The sequence below is a fragment of the Nerophis ophidion genome, linkage group LG08, assembly GCF_033978795.1.
Source record: "Nerophis ophidion isolate RoL-2023_Sa linkage group LG08, RoL_Noph_v1.0, whole genome shotgun sequence".
Lineage (NCBI taxonomy): Eukaryota > Metazoa > Chordata > Actinopteri > Syngnathiformes > Syngnathidae > Nerophis > Nerophis ophidion.
This window is the reverse complement of record NC_084618.1, coordinates 62430955-62448975: the sequence shown is the minus strand read 5'-3', so window position 1 is coordinate 62448975 and position 18021 is coordinate 62430955. Positions and strand designations below refer to the sequence as shown.

General features: G+C 42.9%; 1 long non-coding RNA gene across 1 annotated transcript; it reads right to left on the bottom strand.

The window, feature by feature from the left end:
- Nucleotides 1–5520: 5520 nt before the first annotated feature.
- LOC133557103 (uncharacterized) lies at nucleotides 5521–8115 on the bottom strand. Its single transcript, XR_009807694.1, has 6 exons — nucleotides 7983–8115; nucleotides 7667–7725; nucleotides 6506–6752; nucleotides 6215–6401; nucleotides 6027–6091; nucleotides 5521–5920 (listed from the first exon to the last, which is right to left on the bottom strand). It is a non-coding gene; the product is annotated as an uncharacterized LOC133557103 (long non-coding RNA).
- Nucleotides 8116–18021: the final 9906 nt, after the last annotated feature.

The window sequence follows — 18021 nt, the reverse complement described above, 5'->3', positions numbered from 1 at the left end:
GGACGGAAGCCGCAATGGCTATTTCCTTGTCTGTAAAAAAGAGGAACTATTCTATCAACACGTATTTTTGATGCATATTCAACAACATTACCTAATATGGAGAAAAAATGTATTTTCATTCATCAAGTTGAACTCAATATTTGTTGAGTCACATTCAGCGCAGTGCAACGTAACACCAGCAGAGGGCGTTCTAATTACAGCTTTCCTTTTCGTTCAGTGATGATGCTGTAAACACAATACCAATGGCGCACATTTTGAATATTTTATGTCAAATCAAATCAAATCAAATCAAATGTTTATTGGATTCATCACTACACAGTGTACATCCACGACAGAACTACTGACTAAACTATTACTACAACTTGGTTTACTATACAGTATTTATAAAATATAATAATGTAGGTTTACCTGGAACTTGAAATAGGCCACCCGGCCTGAATCCACACTTGGTAGTAGTTTAGTCAGTGGTTTAGTCGTGGATGTACACTGTATAGTGATGAATCCAATAAACATTTGATTTGATTTGATTTGATTTGATTTGACATTAAATTTGCAAAATGCGGTTGCTCATTTTGCAAATTGCGCGCCATTGGTATTGTGCTTACAACATTGATGAGTTGAATTGAGTTTTAGTTTATTTCGAACATGCATGCATACAACTTGATACATCACAATTTCCAGTTTCTCATTTTAGTTTTCCATCCATCCATCCATTTTATACTGCTTGTCCCTTTCGGGTCACGGGCGGAAGGCGGCGTACACCCTGGACAAGTAGCCACCTCATCGCAGGGCCAACACAGATAGACAGACAACATTCACACTCACATTCACACACTAGGGCCAATTTAGTGTTGCCAACCAACCTATCCCCAGGTGCATGTCTTTGGAGGTGGGAGGAAGCCGGAGTACCCAGAGGGAACAAGCAAACTCCACACAGAAAGATCCAGCCCGGGATTTAACTCAGTACTACTCAGGACTTTCGTATTGTGAGGCACATGCACTAACTCATTTTAGTTTTAAGATTTAAATTAAACGAAGTTTGGATTAAAGTCCAAAATGTACCAAAGTAATAAACTAACTTTATTTTAAACTTTTTTTTATTAAGTTTCTTTCGCTTTTCGCCTGTGGGGTTTGTTTAGGTTGTTTTAAAACGAAAATAAAAATGCTTTGTTTTTGTACTATGTCTTCCCCACTATGTACATGGTTGTATGTATATATATGTATGTATGTATGGTTGGGCATGGGCAGCACGATAGGCCAGGGGTCAGTGCGTCTGCCTCACAATACGCAGGTCCTGACAGGTCCTCCGGGAATACTCTGGCTTCCTCCCACTTCCAAAGACATGCACCTGGGGATAGGTTGATTGGCAACACTAAATTGGCCCTAGTGTGTGAATGTGAGTGTGAATGTTGTCTGTCTATCTGTGTTGGCCCTGCGATGAGGTGGCTACTTGTCCAGGGTGTACGCCGCCTTCCGTCCGATTGTAGCTAAGATAGGCACCAGCGCCCTCCGCGACCCCAAAGGGAATAAGCGATAGAAAATGGATGGATGGTTGTGTATACAACCTCTGGTAAGATGTAGAATCACCAGACTTTTGTAGAAAAAAAGCAGATAGCAGACATGACACAAAACTTTAGTCCAGGGATATCAAAAATGTAAATCAGGTTTTATCCGGCCCGCGGGATGAGTTTGCCCAGTATAAAAATTAACCTGAATTTTTTTGAATGAAAGAAACCGTTTTTCTAAATGTATCCACCAGATGTCTCAATAGCAATTCTTTGTATCTTTGTAGATGATGCTACATATGTACAAAATAAACCACATGATGTTAGCACATCAGTCAAAGAAAATAGTCAGACTACATAAAAAACATACTCTAATTTGATTTTGGTATAATTCTTTTATCTTGATAGTTTGAAAATTAACACCATTGAGTTGAGTGCTGAACATTATCACATAATTCATTCAGAAAATATAAATAATGACAAATAAAGTACATATACTATTACCACAACAGGTAATTGTAAAAAAACAACAACAACTACAACATTATGATGTGTACAATTTCAGAATGTGCTTGTTCCATTTTTAAACAAAGAAAACAATCTGGAGACTGCGTGGAGTTGTTAGGGAGAGTGGCCGGGCCAGCAACCTGAGGGTTCCTGGTTCGATCCCCACCTTCCACCGACCTTGTCACGTCCGTTGTGTCCTTGAGCAAGACACTTTACCCTTGCTTCTGATGGTTTGTGGTTAGGGCCTCGCATGGCAGAACAAGAAACGTGAGTGGAGCCAAAGCATAGGAGATGTACGCAACTTGAACAGTTAAACTATCAAGAATCCACTAGAGCCGAGTGAAGGGACTGGAGAGTTGAAGTAGCCATGAGAAAATGAGTATCAGGTGTACACGCAGTTGTGTTTGCCCCATAGCCCATAAAACAGGCATTGCAAAAAAAAGTAAGATAGACCGCAGCAGAGCTGTCAGATCATGACATGAAGAACAAATTTGCGGAAACCGGAATCACCGTTTGTGACCGAACTGTAAGAAAGTGCCTGAAGAAAATGGAATTTGAATAGAGAAAATGTGCAAAACCCAAAACCAGTGAAGTTGGCACGTTGTATAAATCATAAATAAAAGAATACGATTACCGTATATCCTTGAATTGCTGCCGGGGGGCTAATTAATTTAAAACCTCTTCTCACTCCTGCGCTTACCAAAGGCATGCGGTAAAAGTAAGCATGCGCTAATTATTTTAAAACCTCTTCTCACTCCGGCACTTACCAAAGGCATGCATGAAAAATTTGAGTGTGATGTAAGCTTGGACCTTAAATCCTACTGAATAGCTCTTAATCTTCTTCCCTTTATGCGATTTCAAATTACCGGTATTGAAATCAGCCTCCTCCATTTTTAAAATAATGACAGGGGAAGTGTCACTCGTGACGTCACCAGTTTGACCAGGCGGTAATACTAAGCATGCACTAATTATTTTGCGAAGCGAGTTTGACCCGGCAGTAATTCAAGGCAGGCGCATACTATATGCCTTGCGGAAATTCAAGGAAATACGGTATTTGCAAATCCTTTTCAACCTATATTCAATTGTATACACCGCAGAGACAAGATACTTAACGTTCGAACTGGTAAACATTGTTATTTTTTGCAAAACGAAAGTTGTCATTAAAACCATCCATCCATCCATTTCCTACCGCGTATTCCCTTTGGGGTCGCTGGTGCCTATCTCAGCTACAATCGGGCGGAAGGAGGGGGTACACCCTGGACAGACAATATTCACACTCACATTCACACACTAGGGACCATTTAGTGTTGCCAATCAACCTATCCCCAGGTGCATGTCTTTGGAAGTGGGAGGAAGCCGGAGTACCCGGAGGGAAACCACGCAGTCACGGGGAGGACATGCAAACTCCACACAGAAAGATCCCGAGCCCGGGATTGAACCCAGGACTACTCAGGACCTTCGTATTGTGAGGCAGACGCACAAACCCCTGGACCACCCATTAAAACCAAAAAAGAAAGAACATGGTTGCAACGGGCTAAAAAAAAGCAATCATGGACTATGGATGACTGGATCAAGGTCATATTCAGTGATGAATGGTGAATCTGCATTGGGCAAGGTGATGATGATGTTGGAACTTTTGTTTGGTGTCGTTCCAATGAGATATATGAACACGGCTGCCTGAAGAAAACATGCACATTTCCACAGTCAGTGATGATATGGGGCTCATGGTCAGCTGAAGGCACTGGGGAGACGACTGTCATTACATCTTCAATAAATGCACAAGTTTACGCTGGCATTCTGGACACTTTTTTTTATTCTATCAATCGAACGGATGTTTGAGGATGATGGCAATATTTTCAAGAACTGTAAAAACTTTCCTTGAAGAAAAACACCCAAGGTTAATGTCATGACTTTCTAATAGTCTGGATCTCAATTCTTTTGAAAATCAGTGGTAGAAACTGAAGAAAAAGTTTCATGACAAAACTCCGACTTGCAAAACTGATTTGACAACAGCAACCAGAGAAAGTTGGAGCAAGATTGATGAAGAGGACTGATTGTCACTTGTTAAGTCCTTGCATCAGAGACTGCAGGGCAGGTGTAATAAAAGCCAGAGGTGGTGCAACATACTATTTTTATTTGTTTGTTTTTCATTAATCCATAATTATCTGCTCAGAATTGATTGATTTCATATTTTGTCTCTGATTGAAAAATGTATCTGTTACTGAATACCACAATTTATTTTCTTGATCTATTTGGTTGTTTTTTTTTCAGCCAAGAAGTAAATACTTTTGTGTCATGTTTGTTATCTGCTTTTTTATTTTCAAAATTAAATAACTGAATGAACATGAATTGATGAATGTACCATGAATTGATTTACATGGACCCCTACTTAGATTAGATTAGATTAGATAGTACTTTATTCATTCCGTCAGGAGAGTTCCTTCAGGAAAATTACAATTTTCAGCACAATCCCATTCAAGATCAGACAAACATTACAGGGAGACAGAACAGGATCGCTGGCGGGTCTGCTTGCTTCCAGCGCCCCTTACAAAAAAAGATGAAATACAGGTAAACAAGGGGGGGTGGGGGGAGGGGGTAATAGAAGATTAAAATGAAATAAAAAAATCGGTCTTAGCCTGGGCCTTGGAGAGGGGGTGCAGACTGAGGCCCAGGGAAAAAAAGACAAAAAAAAAAAACAGTTGAAAAACCTTTTCGGGTGTTACCATTTAGTGGTCATTTGTACGGAATATGTACTGTACTGTACAGTCTAATAATAAAAGTTTCAATCAATCAATCAATCAAAACATCCTACAATTCCACAAATTTTTGCCAGGGGTTATATACATGTCTGCAGTTGGCACAATTAATGCTAATATATATATATATATATATATATATGTGTGTGTGTGTGTGTGTGTGTGTGTATATATAAATATATGTTACACTGCGCAAGGGTAAACTGATTAAAAAATATACCGTACACAGTAAATTCTATAGTGTAAAATCAACACAGAGTTAAATTTAACACTACTCAAACGTCTATTTGGTCCTAACCTGAGCTGGTGTTAAATTTACTCTTTCCATAGTGTTAAATTTATAGAGTTAAATGAACACTAAATAGAGTCAATATTGTAACACTGTGGAGTGTTGTTCAACTTATTACTCTTGAGTAGTGTTGATAAATGACTCTTCTGTGGTGATAATTGTACACCAAGTTAAATGTATTTGCTCATTAACACTGCTTTCGTGTTGAAATAAAACTCTGATAAGGTTTTATAATACACTAATATGATGATTATTCACTCCCTTGCAGTGAAGAAAAAAATATTTAGTAAACAGTAAAAATGTGCTAAACATTGCAGTTTTTATTAAACCTCACACTATTTCTGAAAAAAAAAATGGTGCTCATTCTACTTGATTTACTCTTGTGCAGTGTCAAATTAAGTCTCACCAACCTTGTCTTGTAAATAGCAAGTGAGTGCAAAACACAGTAAGTAATACAATATCCTACATTTAGTAACCTTTATTTATTTGTCAGGCAGGACAATCAACTTTAGGGACAGAATACATAAAGGGTGGACTTAGGTCTGCATGAAATGGCAATATGGGACAACATACAATGTGGAACATGATGTTCCATACGCCATTTGAACATCAAATGGTTTGGAGTAAGGCATGAATGTGTACATGTTGCGGAGCATGGTGCGGTATGATGTCACAAACACAAAGTGTGCTTTAAACAGTTCATCAAAAGCACCAAGAGAGGAGTGTGTCCTGCAAGGTACGGCATTCTTGTCGAGAATTATGAAGAACTCGTGGATTGTATTCTTCCTCACTCCAACAGCCAGGAGATAGGGTTGAGTGCTGGTAATAATGGTGTCAAGATGTTCTAAGATGCTTTATCCAGTCTTTGGAAAGAAGAATAAAAAAATCGACACGGTTGTGGTTATATAATAGAAATGATTACATAAATTATTGTAAACTAAATATCCTTCATTAGAGAACAATACAAACCTTGTTGAAGACCACAAGATGCTTCTCAGCCCGGGATGCAGAAACTTCTCCTGGCCTCTTCCGACCTAGAGCAGTCGGTGGGATCAAGTGTAAGAGCGGCAAAATCCATGAGAGGTCGTTATGGTTGTAAGTCCGCATTTTGAACATGCTTTCTCATTTAAATGAATGTATCCTTACAAACATCTTACCAAAGTCAACGTTCACTTCAGCCCCATCCTCAGGAGGGTCAGCTGCCATCAGGAGTTCCTCAAGCTCAAAAATGGAGGGAAGCTTTCTGTATTGTTGGAAGATCTTCTTTTTGAATGTGGTTGACCACTTTTCCAGAAACTTGCACGATTAATCCTCTCCAAACATTAGAACAAAATCCTGTTCAACCTGTAGCGGGAAGTTAGTTACCAATTTTAAAATTACACAGTAAACGACAGTTAAAATGTGCAATAGTTGTACAACATTAAAACAGAAAATGTTGAGATAATTACCAAGCCATTGATGTCTTTAAAACGAGGAAAATAAGATAGAATGTTGCTTGACTGCTGTTGGTCCAGGACCATGTTATGCCGATGGGCAAATGTCAGCTTCATCTTTTTGATGACCATGTCCACGTCAGCCGAATGTTTCATCAGTGACATCGCTTCCAAGACAGGACAATCTCTGGATGGAATTGGGTAACTCGTCCAACAGTTGGTCCTCCCGACTTGTCTTCATCAGATGGTCCTTCCGCCAAAGCTAAACAATATAGGGACATACGACTCATGACAATCACATACAGTTCAAAACACTTCGTCAGTTGAATGTGACCCAACTTTTATGAAAAAATGTTTGGCTATTGGCTGAAAAGCATTGCAACAAATGCAACAAAACCAATAAGTGCTCATATGACTATTCTATTCAATACATTTTTCAAGAATAATATAGGATTACCTTCAAATGATGATCGCCTTTCTTTAGCACTGCATCTCTGAATAGTTTTGATTCTCCATAAAAATGTTCCTTTAAGAGAATTGCAAACATAGGCACTATTAGTCACCACATACTTTGGGAAAACTCAAAATAAAGACAATAACTACAATTAAGAGTGTGTAACCCACATAGCCATTCTTGGAAAATGGGTGTCTGAGGTTGGGGAACAAGTTCACAATTCCTTGTGCATACATTTCCTTCACCTGTCTTGACGGAGATGTACTTAAAAAATATTGCATTCAAGTTTATTCGTCATACACACGTTTTATAAGATGAAGTGAAATGTTTATTATTTACTTTAGATTACTCTGAAACCTAAATAAGAACACATGTGCCAATCAAAACCAATAAACAGCTTACCCATTCTTCTCCGTCATCTCAGCTGCCAGTATATTCACCAATTTTCTTCTGCTCTGTTCTGTCAAGGACTTAGTTTGGTTGTATTCATTTATTATATATTTCTCCAACCGATTTCTCGGTAAGAATGGATTTCACCAGCTTAAATAAAAATATCAAACCAAAATATAAAACAGTTTAAGAAATCTATATTTAGTACAATACAATGTTAAAATCTGGACAGAACTTAAACATAGCCCTCATACGATGCAATTTACGATCATTGTTTGAACCATTTGAATCCTTGTTCAATAGAAAGCATTAGTGCCTGTATGAAGTCTTACTTGCATAGCTTCAGAGTCCAGCCTCTGACGCTTTCTGGTGTCTTCAAGGATGATTGTGTCTGAGTCGGATGGACAAACGGATGATTGTGACTTTGGAGAGGTTACCATGGAGACATATTCTAACCACCATTGCAAAAAGGAGAAATAAGACATGTTGGACACAATTTGCTCATAAAACCACACCTAATCTAATGGAGAATCTTGGTTTACTTTAAAAACAAAAGCTACTTAGCTTGATTATAAACAAAGCTTTACCTCTTCTCAATATTGGAATAAAAATGTTAATATAGCTTACAAATTTAAAGCGGCAACAAACCTGTTTTGTATTTGATGGTTAGTACCCCAGTGGCTGGATCCTTCACAATTTCCTCAAAAACATCATCTATCTCAGTCGCTGAACTGTCAACAACTTTGACACCTTCATTTACAGCTGGGACACCGAATTTGGCAAATGCTAGGAAACAGAAAAAAAGCAGAAATTGACAGGTCATTTGATGTATTTTTTTAAATGAGTTTCCAATCAATTATTTTGAAGCGAAACATACAGCCAAAGTTGAAAGGCCCATTCAAAACAAATACTGTATACACAAATATAAGAAAAATGATCATTAGAAAAACCTAATGACTTGATACTCCTATATATAATTTCAAATAGGGCTACCAAAAAAAAGGCCCAACAAATGTGAAATTGCACGCTCAATTCAAAAAACACATAAAATTAAACATGATTTATGATACCTGTAATCTTATCTGCATATCTTCACGCTGGTAAGCTAACAGATGATTGTTTAGTAACTTCACTATTAACAATGTAGAAGCAAAAATATTTACACACACACCTCATGATTTTGTGCTCTGGCCACCCACGCTCAATAGTGCCTAAACCAGGGTTACTCACTATTTTTTTCGCCACATCCCCAGAGCATAACTATGTACAATTTACATATTAAATATTCTATTTCATATAATGTTTGAAACTGTCCCACATCCGTCACAAAAACCAAGTCTGAGGTGGCTAACATTTTAGCTGGCATTCACTGGGTGACATTAGCCCTCTTAGAATACCATATTTTTTAGATACAAAACCGTACACAAATAGCTTCATTACATATTGAGCAACAATATAAAGTAAATTCTGACATGATGCTACAAATTACAAATAATTGATACAGTAAGTGAGGAGAAGCAACTTACCACAGTCCTAAAAAATTCAGAAAATGGCTTCCAGAACATTCTTCAGGGTGTGGCCACGAGGAGGGGCTGGATGGCGGGGCTAATCAGTGTACATCTAACACTGTCTCTTCAACGATGGAAATCAACACCAACACTGGGGGGGAGTTTTACTCCAGCTGTTGTCGTAATAACTCTGATAGATATATCCATCCATCCATTTTCTACCGCTTATTCCCTTTTGGGGTCGCGGGGGGCGCTGGCGCCTATCTCAGCTACAATCGGGCGGAAGGCGGCGTACACCCTGGACAAGTCGCCACTTCATCGCAGGGCCAACACAGATAGACAGACAACATTCACACACTAGGGCCAATTTAGTGTTGCCAATCAACCTATCCCCAGGTGCATGTCTTTGGAGGTGGGAGGAAGCCGGAGTACCCGGAGGGAACCCACGCATTCACGGGGAGAACATGCAAACTCCACACAGAAAGATCCCGAGCCTGGATTTGAACCTAGGTCTGCAGGACCTTCGTATTGTGAGGCAGACGCACTAACCCCTCTGCCACCGTGAAGCCCTTCTGATAGATATAATGCAGGTTAACACTGCATATTTAACACTGGGGATTTTACTGTGTATATGTCTTTAAAAGTGTTATATTATGCACTTCTCTTCTGATTAGATCCCAAAGTGGGTGTTGTTGCCTGTTCAGCGCCATTATCACTATAGCAATTTCAAAAGGAAGATAATCCGTAATAATTTGCGTTGGTGTATCGTATCAGGGGCATCCCACCCATGAAGAAAAATCACCACACGCACGCATGCACACAAACACACGACCAGAGATACGTCTATAGCTGACCCCCTGTGGCCCCCTTTATAATACAAAGGCCATTTCGATTTTAGATGAATTAGCAAGATAGTGATTGTGGACGGGATCACTTTCATTCCAGGTTGTGAAGCCTCGGCAAAGGCCTTGTGTGAAGATTAGTGCACATCCTTAGTGCAAACACACTGATAAATAAATGAGTGAAGGTTGGGGTGGTGGGTGGGGGGTATTGGTGTGTGTCCCCAGCTGTGTTTACCAGACTGGTTCCCTCCTTATCCCATAGAACACCCACCTATGCTGTAGGAGTACAGGCCCAAACTGGCACAGGGGTGCTAAATGTTTCGTGACAGCGCTCATGAAGTCAATTTTCTGTGTCATTTTGTTTTCTCTATAATCTCGATTTTTGTTTGAAAAGTTTAATAGTATGGCCAGGCTTCATATAAATACTGTTTCAGTTGTTTACATTTAAACCGCCTGCCCCTCACTCGCTGCCATTGTGTCCCTCGTATCCCAACCGCCGGTCCCCCCTCGCCTCAATTCAAACCTATACTGCCTGCTGCACCAGCTGGCTGAGCTTCCTGTCGCCGTGGCAACGGGATGAGGAAGTTGCCCGGCTCTCTTCTGGCAAACAGCTGAAAGGCAGCCACTTCCTGATTGATTCTTTCTATCCTTTCCCCTCTGTTTTTCGGTGCCAAAATGTGGCTGAAAAGAGAGCAAGAGAGGGGAGGAAAAAAAGGGAAGTCTTCTTAAGGGAAAGCTCAGGTTCAAATGAGTAAAACAAAAGTAGCATTGAGTCACGTTGACGGCCCTTTGTGGGCTGCCTTTGCTCATTTGGAGAGAGGTAAAGGCTGTTAGACTGTTTGGATGCAGCAAATATAAAATAAGACATGGAAGAGGAAAAACAGTTGGTTGTTCATGTGAATGGATATTGTTTTATGCAATTCATGCTTTTATTACATCGAGGCAAGACTACTGTAACTCACTTTACTTTGGCCTTGGTCGGTCCTCCCTTTGAGGAGGTACAGAATGCAGCAGCCCGCTTGTTAACAGGGACCAGGCAATGGGCGCACATGACCCCTGTGCTCTCGGATCTCCATTTAAAGGCCTACTGAAATGAGATTTTCTTATTTAAACGGGGATAGCAGGTCCATTCTATGTGTCGTACTTGATCATTTCGCGATATTGCCATATTTTTGCTGAAACGATTCAGTAGAGAACATTGACGATAAAGTTTGCAACTTTTGGTCGCTAATAAAAAAGCCTTGCCTTTACCGGAAGTAGCAGACGATGTGCGCGTAACGTCACGGGTTGTAGGGTTCCTCACATTGTTTACAACCATAGCCACCAGCAGCTAGAGCTATTCGGACCGAGAAAGCGACAATTTCCCCATTAATTTGAGCGAGGATGAAAGATTTGTTGATGAGGAAATTTAGAGTGAAGGACCAGAAAAAAAAAAGTTGAAAAAAAAGTTGGAAAAAAAAAAAGGCAATTGCAGTGGGAGCGTTTCAGATGTTATTAGACACATTTACTAGGATAGTTCTGGTAAATCCCTTATCTGCCTATTGTTTTAGTGAGATTATACAGTACCTGAAAGTCGGAGGGGTGTGGCCACGGGTGTGTTGACGCCAGAGTCTCTGAGGGAAGTCACGTAGCTGCAGCTGGACGCCATCTCTGCTGATGTCTCCGGTAAGAGGCAACTTATTACCACAATTTTCTCACCGAAAACTGCCGGTTGTGTAGTCGGGATCCATGTTCGCTTGACCGCTATGATCCATAGTAAAGATTCATCTTTGGGAATTTTGAACAAGGAAACACTGTGTGTTTGTGTGGCTAAAGGCTAAAAGCTTCCCACCTCCATCTATCTACTTTGACTTCTCCATTATTAATTGAACAAACTCAATCAATCAATCAATCAATATTTATTTATGTAGCCCTAAATCACAAATGTCTCAAAGGACTGTACAAACCATTACGACTACAACATCCTCGGAAGAACCCACAACTGCAAAAGATTCAGCAACACAAATGTCCAGAATACTGTGTAATTATGCGATTAAAGCAGACTACTTATAGCTTAGATCGGGCTGGAAAATAATGTCCGCTACAACCCGAGACGTCAAACGCACGCGTCATCATACATCATACCGCGACGTTTTCAACACGACACTTCGCGGGAAATTTTAAAATTGCAATTTAGTGAACTAAAAAGGCTGTATTGGCATGTGTTGCAATGTTAATATTTAATCATTGATATATAAACTATCAGACTGCGTAGTCGGTAGTAATGGGTTTCAGTAGGCTTTTACGGATCAAGGATAAAGATATCGGATATTGGTCCGCTAACAGAAATAAAACGGATTATATGGTCTTGCTAAAATCTCTGATAAAAACTTCGATAATAACTGTTTACTTCTGCAAAGCTGAACAGCCATATAGCACAAAAGGTTAGTCTTTTCTCTTGTTTTAGTGAAGTAATTTACAAAAAAAAGGCTACTAAAAGCTAGCAGATACACAACAGCTAAGCACACAATAGCACACAAGCTAGACATACGCAATAGATGTCCTTAACTAAAACACCACGTTTGTCTACAGAGACAAATGTTAAATAATTATAGTATATTTCTTACAGATACTGAGTCTCGAAGGTAAAAGCATATTAGAAAGTATACAGTAACAAAGGTGTCCCTATCATTCAACTTACTCCGTCACAAGCTTAACAAAGTTAGTTACTTTATCTGAGCAGTTGGGTTGACATCAAACATGTAAATCGAACAATAAATAATAATAGATAAGTGGAAAAAAGCAACACAATGCTCAAACGGAGTAGGCTGTAGCCATCCATCCATCCATCCATCATCTTCCGCTTATCCGAGGTCGGGTCGCGGGGGCAGCAGCCTAAGCAGGGAAGCCCAGACTTCCCTATCTCCAGCCACTTCGTCTAGCTCTTCCCGGGGGATCCCGAGGCGTTCCCAGGCCAGCCGGGAGACATAGTCTTTCCAACGTGTCCTGGGTCTTCCCCGTGGCCTCCTACCAGCTGGACGTGCCCTAAACACATCCCTAGGGAGGCGTTCGGGTGGCATCCTGACCAGATGCCCGAACCACCTCATCTGGCTCCTCTCGATGTGGAGGAGCAGCGGCTTTACGTTGAGCTCCTCCCGGATGGCAGAGCTTCTCACCCTATCTCTAAGGGAGAGCCCCGCCACCCGGCGGAGGAAACTCATTTCGGCCGCTTGTACCCGTGATCTTATCCTTTCGGTCATGACCCAAAGCTCATGACCATAGGTGAGGATGGGAACGTAGATCGACCGGTAAATTGAGAGCTTTGCCTTCCGGCTCAGCTCCTTCTTCACCACAACGGATCGATACAACGTCCGCATTACTGAAGACGCCGCACCGATCCGCCTGTCGATCTCACGATCCACTCTTCCCCCACTCGTGAACAAGACTCCTAGGTACTTGAACTCCTCCACTTGGGGCAGGGTCTCCTCCCCAACCCGGAGATGGCACTCCACCCTTTTCCGGGCGAGAACCATGGACTCGGACTTGGAGGTGCTGATTCTCATTCCAGTCGCTTCACACTCGGCTGCGAACCGATCCAGTGAGAGCTGAAGATCCCGGCCAGATGAAGCCATCAGGACTACATCATCTGCAAAAAGCAGAGACCTAATCCCGTGGCCACCAAACCGGAACCCCTCAACGCCTTGACTGCGCCTAGAAATTCTGTCCATAAAAGTTATGAACAGAATCGGTGACAAAGGACAGCCTTGGCGGAGTCCAACCTTCACTGGAAACGTGTCCGACTTACTGCCAGCAATGCGGACTAAGCTCTGACACTGATCATACAGGGAGCGGACTGCCACAATAAGACATTCCGATACCCCATACTCTCTGAGCACTCCCCACAGGACTTCCCGAGGGACACGGTCGAATGCCTTCTCCAGGTCCACAAAGCACATGTAGACTGGTTGGGCAAACTCCCATGCACCCTCAAGAACCCTGCCGAGAGTATAGAGCTGGTCCACAGTTCCACGACCAGGACGAAAACCACACTGTTCCTCCTGAATCCGAGGTTCGACTATCCGGCGAAGCCTCCTCTCCAGTACACCTGAATAAACCTTACCGGGAAGGCTGAGGAGTGTGATCCCACGATAGTTGGAACACACCCTCCGGTCCCCCTTCTTAAAGAGAGGGACCACCACCCCGGTCTGCCAATCCAGAGGTACCGCCCCCGATGTCCACGCGATGCTGCAGAGTCTTGTCAACCAAGACAGCCCCACAGCATCCAGAGCCTTAAGGAACTCCGGGCGGATCTCATCCACCCCCGGGGCCTTGCCGCCGAGGAGCTTTTTAACTACCTCAGCGACCTCAGCCCCAGAAATAGGAGAGTCCACTACAGATTCCCCAGGCACCGCTTCCTCAAAGAAAGACGTGTTGGTGGGATTGAGGAGGTCTTCGAAGTATTCCCTCCACCGATCCACAACATCCGCAGTCGAAGTCAGCAGAACACCATCCGCACCATACACGGTGCTGATAGTGCACTGCTTCCCCTTCCTGAGGCGCCGTATGGTGGTCCAGAATCGCTTCGAAGCCGTCCGGAAGTCGTTTTCCATGGCTTCCCCGAACTCTTCCCATGTCCGAGTTTTTGCCTCCGCGACCGCTAAAGCTGCACACCGCTTGGCCCGTCGGTACCCGTCCACTGCCTCCGGAGTCCTATGAGCCAAAAGAACCCGATAGGACTCCTTCTTCAGCTTGACGGCATCCCTCACTGCTGGTGTCCACCAACGGGTTCTGGGATTACCGCCACGACAGGCACCAACAACCTTGCGGCCACAGCTCCAATCAGCCGCCTCGACAATAGAGGTTCGGAACATGGTCCACTCGGACTCAATGTCCCGCACCTCCCTCGTGACATGTTCAAAGTTCTCCCGGAGGTGTGAATTGAAACTCTCTCTGACAGGAGACTCTGCCAGACGTTCCCAGCAGACCCTCACAATGCGCTTGGGCCTGCCAGGTCTGTCCGGCATCCTCCCCCACCATCGCAGCCAACTCACCACCAGGTGGTGATCGGTAGAAAGCTCCGCCCCTCTCTTCACCCGAGTGTCCAAAACATAAGGCCGCAAATCCGATGACACAACTACAAAGTCGATCATGGAGCTGCGGCCTAGGGTGTCCTGGTGCCAAGTGCACATATGGACACCCTTATGTTTGAACATGGTGTTTGTTATCGACAAACTGTGACGAGCACAAAAGTCCAATAACAAAACACCACTCGGGTTTAGATCCGGGCGACCATTCTTCCCAATCACGCCTCTCCAGGTTTCACTGTCGTTGCCAACATGAGCGTTGAAGTCTCCCAGTAGGACAAGGGAATCACCCGGAGGAGCACTTTCCAGTACTCCCTCGAGTGTACCCAAAAAGGGTGGGTATTCTGAACTGCTGTTTGGTGCGTAAGCACAAACAACAGTCAGGATCCGTCCCCCCACCCGAAGGCGAAGGGAAGCTACCCTCTCGTCCACTGGGTTGAACTCAAACGTACAGGCTTTGAGCCGGGGGGCAACCAGAATTGCCACCCCAGCCCGTCGCCTCTCACTGCCGGCAACGCCAGAGTGGAAGAGGGTCCAGTCCCTCTCGAGAGAACTGGTTCCAGAGCCCTTGCTGTGCGTCGAGGTGAGTCCGACTATATCCAGCCGGAACTTCTCTACCTCGCGCACTAGCTCAGGCTCCTTCCCCCCCAGTGAGGTGACGTTCCACGTCCCAAGAGCTAGCTTCTGTAGCCGAGGATCGGACCGCCAAGTGCCCTGCCTTCGGCTGCCGCCCAGCTCACAATGCACCCGACCTCTATGGCCCCTCCTATGAGTGGTGAGCCCATTGGAGGGATGACCCACGTTGCCTCTTCGGGCTGTGCCCGGCCGGGCCCCATGGGAACAGGCCCGGCCACCAGGCGCTCGCCATCGTGCCCCAACTCCGGGCCTGGCTCCAGAGCGGGGCCCCGGTGACCCACGTCCGGGCGAGGGAAATCTGGGTTCATTTCGTTGTAATTCCATAGAAGTCTTTGAGCTGCTCTTTGTCTGATCACTCACCTAGGACCTGTTTGTCTTGGGAGACCCTACCAGGGGGCATGAAAACCCCCAGACAACATAGCTCCTAGGATCATTGGGACACGCAAACTCCTCTACCACGGTAAGGTAGCAGCTCAGAGAGGAGTAGGCTGTAGCCTATTTCTTATTCAAGTCTGCCCCTGACTCACATAGTCCAGTTTCCTGTGACCACAATTGATATACAATCATTGGTTTTCTTTGCCTCAATAGACGTTAAATGGGTTAAATGGGTTGTACTTGTATAGCGCTTTTCTACCTTCAAGGTACTCAAAGCGCTTTGACACTACTTCCACATTTACCCATTCACACACACATTCACACACTGATGGAGGGAGCTGCCATGCAAGGCGCCAACCAGCACCCATCAGGAGCAAGGGTGAAGTGTCTTGCTCAGGACACAACGGACATGATGAGGTTGGTACTAGGTGGGATTTGAACCAGGGACCCTCGGGTTGCGCACGGCAACTCTCCCACTGCGCCACGCCACGCCGTTCATCAGATCACTACATGTATGCTCAAACATACACACAACCAGAGCATATAAACCTAAATGTAAAGTATATTAATTACAACGCACTGTAAATACAGGAGAGAATATTTAAGTACCTGGTATAAACTCCAGCACCTCCCGCAACCCAGAGAGGGACAAGCTGTAGAAAATGGATGGCTGGATGGACTTATGCTGAAGTTCAAGAATAATTGCTCCTTTACACCTTACACTATGCAATGGACTACAATAAATGTATATATATATGTATATACATATACACATTTATACACTTATACACACACACATGCATATATATATATATATATATATATATATATATATATATATATATATATATATATATATATATATATATATATATTTATAAACATATCCCTCAATCATCAGGAGAAATCTCCTGATGATTGAGGGAACCCCTCATGAAACAGTTCTGTAGAGATGAAGTAGTCTTGTTATTTTTCCCACACTTACATATATATATATATATATATATATATGTATATGAAATCAGCGATGTGATGAAGCTGCAAAATTTGAGGTGCAACGTGGTAAAAGATTGGATTTTTAAAAATAAAATAATGACAATTATATTCACATTTATGTACCTGTATTTCAAATGCACATATTTTCAATTATTCATTGAATCAAATTAATTACTGTCCACTCCTTTATTTCTTTATACTATTGTTTTCAAATATATTTTGGGTTTAAATTTTTTATTTTAAATATATTTCTATTCGACTTTCAATTTTAATTGACAACATTTGTAAATTTTAAACTCAAATCACCATATTTCATAAAAAAGAACATATTTTTTCATTATCATTGCATGAATAAACACAAAGCATGGCAATATTTAGACACACACGTACGTGAGCACATGAACCCAACAGTGTTATCAAGCATCTATTTCCACTGGCAGGAGGCATGTGATGTGTTTTCAACCATCGTCACTGCAAAGACAAATAAAAGTACGCCATGCAAGTAACATGTGACTAATTTGACATGCAGGAGCCAGCAGGGAGCTCACAGGAAGTAAAACAAGGAGCGACGTGATGAGAGATTAGAAGCTGCAGATGCCGCCTTTGCACTTAACATGACGTCATCACCTCTGGTATCCTTCTGTCAGTCTAAGTATTCAGTCCTGCGGTTTCAAAATGGACTTGGCATTAGGTGGGGTTAAGAGCTAAATGAGGGACATCCTGATGCTATGCGCAGAGACATAACCCAGGGGTTAAAGGTCGTCTACACACCTCTGATTAAGCTTCCTGACAAAGGATGTGCACAGCCAAAGTCAGAAAGAGAACTTTACAGCAGAAAAACAACAATTACTTTCAAGTGTGTTTTTAAAAACTTGGCATGTTTGCACAAAAATCAGTCACGCCCTCGGGGATCTGGGGGGGTAATCACCCCCCCACCCCCACCCCCACACACACACACACACACACACACACACACCCACGCACACACACACAGTGGATTGATGTGTGAGGGCTGAAGGGGGGCTGCTGAAGTGGCTTGAGTGGCAGCTAGGGGGTCCACAATGGACGTTTTGGAGGGAAACCAAACCTCCTGACTCTTGGTGAGGATGAGGAGGGAACTCCCCCCCCCCCCGCCACTCACCTCAAAAACAATACCAGCTCTCATCTCCGCATGGGGACAATATTTGTTTACAAGATCAATTGTTTTAATGAAATTGCCTTTGTCTTGGCCGCATTATCAAGTCAAAGGTAGTTTTGACAATCAACA